Raw genomic sequence first — 6,000 nt, 5'->3', positions numbered from 1 at the left:
AGCATTATGTCACTGTAGGCTGCCTGTGTGTGCCATACACACAGGCAGCATAGGGCAAGCAGAGTATGGCACACACAGGCAGGGTAGGGAAGGCAGAGTATGGCACACACAGGCAGGGTAGGGAAGGCAGAGTATGGCACACACAGGCAGGGTAGGGCAGGCAGAGTATGGCACACACAGGCAGAGTAGGGCAGGCAGAGTATGGCACACGCAGGCAGAGTAGGGCAGGCAGAGTATGGCACACACAGGCCAAGTTTGGCACAAACCAGCAAAGAATGGCACACACAGTGAAAGTATGGCACACACAGGCAGGGTAGGGCAGGCAGAGTATGGCACACACAGGCCAAGTATGGCACAAACCAGCCAAGAATGGCACACACAGTGAAAGTATGGCATGCAGGCAGGGTAGGGCAGGCAGAGTATGGCACACACAGGCAGGGTAGGGAAGGCAGAGTATGGCACACACAAAGGCAGGGTAGGGCAGGCAGAGTATGGCACACACAAAGGCAGGGTAGGGAAGGCAGAGTATGGCACACAGGCAGGGTAGGGCAGGCAGAGTATGGCACACAGGCAGGGTATGGCAGGCAGAGTATGGCAGGTTTTTGCTGTACTACAACCATTAATATGGGTATGGTCATGTGATAACATGGGTGCGGTTTCAAGTGGGTGCGGTTTCAAAAAGGGGAGTGGTCAAAACTGGCTTCCATTATCGGCCCTCCACTACGTAGGTCGGAAAAATTCCGGCCCTCGGTACAACAGAAGTTGGACAGCACTGCTCTAATACATTAGAAAAGAAAAAAAGCCCATAGACCACAAAGCATTTGGCATGAGAAAAAATGCCCATTGGCTGAGGGGCAAATCAAGGCCCTATGAAGTTTTCATTACGCTAAGCTGATGCCATGATGTGTCCTATGTTCCATTACCTATAAAGATTTGCCTTTTGTTTAGAGTGTCATTAGTAATTTCTACTAATATGATTAGCACAATCTAATCAAGCTCTCTTAGAAAATCCCCATGAACTCATCCTCGGGATACATTTTTTTTCCTAAGTGTGTATTATTGCATTACACCACAGTAACGAGTCGCAAACTGCTACAGATGTTTATGTGAAATGTAATTAACATGCTGCCAGTTTGGGTTCTATATAGACACAATCAATATTTATTTGTTTAAAAACAAATATGCTCCCTGTGTATGCAGACTCTCTGCTGATTTATTATCTAAAGAAATTGAATGAATGCATTTTTTTAAACCAAATGATAAAGTTTGGGTTCATAACTGTGATATCTGTAAGGAATTCCTATGAATTCAGTCATTCATTGTCTAGATATTTGTTTGAAAACAAAAGACACGGCACCCTTATATATGAATGTGTAACTGATGACAAGAGTTTGCCTAAGCTGTGTCAGGCAATAGGGATAAGGGGTAGGGATGAGTAAGACTGTTGACTTCACAAAAAAAATTCTCAAAACCACAGAAAAGTCAATGAAATGGTGAAATTTCAGCAAAATCTATTGGAGCTGATGGACTTTTTTATCACAGTTCTTTTTGTGCCAAATGTATTTGAGTCAAAAGGTTTTTTTCTAGCATTTTTGTCTCACACCAAATACAAATTAAAGTCAATGGGATTTTTTCTCAGGATTTTTCTCATACCCAATGCATTGAAGTCAATGAGCATTTTTGTCCAGCATTTTTTCTTGTGCCAAATGCATTGGAGTCAATAGGCGTTTTCACGCTCACTAAGGGCAGATTTATCAAAATGTGAGTTTAGAGGTTAATACATAAAAACTCACCCACGGTCTAATCATTACTATAGGATTTTAAGAAGTGTATTTATCAATTGGAAAACTATAATTTTCATGTACTGATAAATACATTCTAAAAATCACATAGGAATGAATAGAACATGGGTGAGTTTTTATGGATTAAGCTCTAAACTCACATTTTGATAAATCTGCCCCTTAATGTTTTAGAGCCAATGGGCATTTTTTTTTATCAGGTTTTCAATATATGGTGAAACTCTAGCTCAGATTCGGGCAAATTTCACTTGTGAAAATTTACATTTCATTGCAAATCTGTATAAGGCAAAAAAATGTGGTCTAGTTAGGGCATAAAAAACGCTGACTCTCCTTACTATGTACATTACCTCTACAATTTTTTAGACAAAGCATACCATCATCCCTAAAGAATTGACTATAAAAATGTAAATTTCTTTAACTTTAAAACAGTATTGTGGCTAGACCTGCACTTCTTCTTAGTATTAAATGCCAGATGCAAAGGTGCCTTTTTCCCACCTACATATATACAAATTAAAAATACTTTGATTCCAGACAGTGTCATTCAGTGGCTACTAAAGCAAATAAAGTGCTGTCTTGTATAAAAAAGGGCATTGACTCAAGGGATGAAAACATAATTTTACCTCTTTATAGGTCCCTGGTAAGGCCTCACCTTGAGTATGCAGTGCAGTTTTGGGCTCCAGTCCTTAAGAAGGATTTAATGAGCTGGAGAAAGTGCAGAGACGTGCAACTAAACTGGTTAAGGGGATGGATGGGGAAGCTCTCTTTTTCCATAAAAATGATCAGCGCACCAGAGTTCCCCCCCCCCTTTAGATAAGATGAACAGAACTTTTATGGTGAGGGCAGTGAGGTTGGGGAATGCCCTTCCAAGTAATGTCAGATTTTGTTGATGCCTTTAATAGAGGATGAGTTTGGATGAGTTCTTGAACAAGCATACTATCCAAGGCTATTGTGAAACTAAAACCTACAGTTAGTATTGATGTTGGTATATATGGTTTATGTATGTGAGTGTATAGATAGGTCAGTATGGGTCTGTATATGAGTGGATAGATAGGTCATTATGGGTTTATGTATGTGAGTGTATAGATAGGTCAGTATGGGTCTGTATGTGAGTGTATAGATAGGTCAGTGTGGGTCTGTATATGAGTGGATAGATAGGTCAGTATGGGTCTGTATATGAGTGGATAGATAGGTCATTATGGGTCTGTATATGAGTGGATAGATAGGTCAGTATGGGTCTGTATGTGAGTGGATAGGTCAGTATGGGTCTGTATGTGAGTGTATAGATAGGTCAGTATGGGTCTGTATGTGAGTGTATAGATAGGTCAGTATGGGTCTGTATGTGAGTGTATAGATAGGTCAGTATGGGTCTGTATGTGAGTGGATAGATAGGTCAGTATGGGTCTGTATGTGAGTGTATAGATAGGTCAGTATGGGTCTGTATGTGAGTGTATAGATAGGTCAGTATGGGTCTGTATGTGAGTGTATAGATAGGTCAGTATGGGTCTATGTATGTGAGTGTATAGATAGATCGCTTTGGGTTTATGTGTGAGTGCTGGGGTTCCCTTGGAAGGGTTGAACTTGATGGACTTTGGTCTTTTTTTCAACCCAACTTAACTATGTAACTATGTATGTATAATCAAACCACAGATGTATCCAACCCCCCTTTACAATCCATATTTCATTCTAGTTATTATCATTATTTTTAACTTATGCACCGGTGATTTGTTTATAGACATTATGCATTGTTCACATAAGTCCTCACCCCAGAGGAGCTTACAATCACTTAGGGTCAATTTTATTAAGTGCCAGTTACCTGTCCTGTAGGTTTTTGGCCAGAGAAGACAAGGATTTAGCAAGATGCCTAGTCCCTGACTAAAAGCAGCGACATAGCATGATGCTACTCCACAGTGTTTTGCAGTGTGTTTCTGTATTGTTGAACTAATATGGCCCAGGCAAAATGCTAATTTTACACCAATTTACAACCCCTTGAGCAAATCATTATAGAAGAATGGGTTAAAATCTATCCCTAGCAATGTGAAAAGCTGATCCAAAAAACTTATGGAGAAACATAAAAAAAATTGTAAGTGGAAACAATTGCATAAATAAGAACAATGTCATTCAACATTTATTACATTGCGAAATTAGAGTGAACATTTTTAAGACCTGCTTAAAGTGGTGTATATTTTCCAGTGGAAATACTTTTCAGAATGAAGTTTTATTTGATATATACAGTATATATATATATATATCTCCACAGTTTTTTCCCCACTGGAGAATGGGTTATTATTATTTTTATTATTATTAGTAGGAGTATTAACGTGTATTTATTAAGGGCCTGTTAAATAGTTTGCAGGTTTGGTAGCAAACAATATTAATTTGCAAAAGAGAAAAGGAATCATTTTTTGTATTGTGCATATTTTCTATAACATTCTCCCAATAAAGCTGTTATGGTATAGTATGTATGTACAGATATGGGATCCTTTATCCAGAAACCTGTTACCCAGAAATGCTCCTAATTGCAGGAAGGCCATCTCCCCTAGACTCATTTTAATCCAATTATTCACATATTTTTTCTCTGTGATAATAAAGCAGTGCTTTGTACTTAATCCCAGTTAAGATATAGTTAATCCTTATTGGAGGCAAACAATTGGGTTTAATTAATGTTTACATTATTTTTTTTAGCATACTTTAGGTACAGAGATCCAAATTCTAGACCCCTTATTCAGAAAACCCCAGATCCTGAGAATTCTGGATAACAGGTCCCATCCTTTTTTATATTTATTTATATAGTGCAACATGTGCATTTTGATTACCTAGGATCCCTGCATGTGTTTTTACATGCAGTAATTCAACTGAATGTGGAAGGGCTGGCACTTTGCCCGCTTTTCCAAGAGCAATTTAGTGCCCCATCTGTCATAACTTAAAGGAGAAGGAAAGCTTCTGAGGCATTTTCTTGTGCAAGATAGGGTGCCATATTTATTTTGTAAAATGCTTTACCACACCTAAGTAAACAGCCCTAGAAGCTCTCTCTGTTTGTTTTATATAACAGCTGCCAGTTTAGCTTGGCCTACACACTGCTCTGAGCTCAGATTACAGCAGGGATGGAAAGGAGTAGGATATGGGAGGGGGAGTTCATGCCATGCCCTGTGGGATTTTGCTAAGAGAAGGAAGTCTGACACAGAAGATCATGTGTACAGAATAGCAGGAAAGAAATGTGGTGTTTCTTTTCACAAGGGACTCAAAGCAGCAGTCCTGTAAGTGCTTATGGCTGTATTTAAATAGACCTTTCTGATAAAGCTTACTTAGTGTTTACCTTTTCATCTCCTTTAATTACATAACTGAGTTTCAGATATAAGGGCTCGTCTAAGTGAGCAGACCATTAGTGAGCAGAGCCATATGCTGCAGGTACACCTGGTGCCCAACAGAGCTGCATTCTGAATTTTGTGTCAGATTTGTAATCTGCTATAACTAAAATAGTGCCCATTATAGTACTCATTATTATATACAGTTAAATCTATCATGTGAAAGCAGGGGGCAGTCTCCATAGATACCAACAGCAGACACATAAGCATCTGAATTGCCATGTGTTAATATGTCATAGCTCCCATAGCCTCCCTATCGCATCATGTAGTTTGGGGATTACCTATGATATAAGAACCTGGGATTAGCATTTCTCCTAGATTTTTGAAATTATATTTGATGGATTTCCATCAAATAGCCATGGGGGCAGCCATTCAAAGGAGAAAAGGCACAGGTTACTTAGCAGATAACAGATAAACCCCCATTATATGGGGCTTAGCTACTAGTTATCTGCTATGTAACCTGTGCCTTTTCTCCTTTTTTCCAGCTTGAATGGCTGCCCCCATGGCTACACAGCAGCTTATTTATATAGTAGCTTTTCTGTAGCAAAAACACCAGTTTTTTGCAGAGCAACAGCCCATTATATTTTAAATACTTTAAAACACTTTAATGTTTTGATGTTACTGTTCCTTTAACCTGCCCTATCTACTCTTCTTATAACTGAATCCTCTATTCACCAAAATATTGCCATTGGGGGTGTGAACTAGCTGCTGATCTTTCCACCACAGTTTATTACTTTTTCAAATCCATCCACCATTTTATTTAATCAAATCCGTCCCCTCCCTCCTACTGCATTGGCCTCTGCTTGCTCAGTGAGTAGTCTATCCTCCCCCAGATTTGC

The sequence above is a fragment of the Xenopus tropicalis genome, chromosome 6, assembly GCF_000004195.4.
Source record: "Xenopus tropicalis strain Nigerian chromosome 6, UCB_Xtro_10.0, whole genome shotgun sequence".
Classification (NCBI taxonomy): domain Eukaryota; kingdom Metazoa; phylum Chordata; class Amphibia; order Anura; family Pipidae; genus Xenopus; species Xenopus tropicalis.
This window is presented reverse-complemented; position numbering follows the sequence as displayed.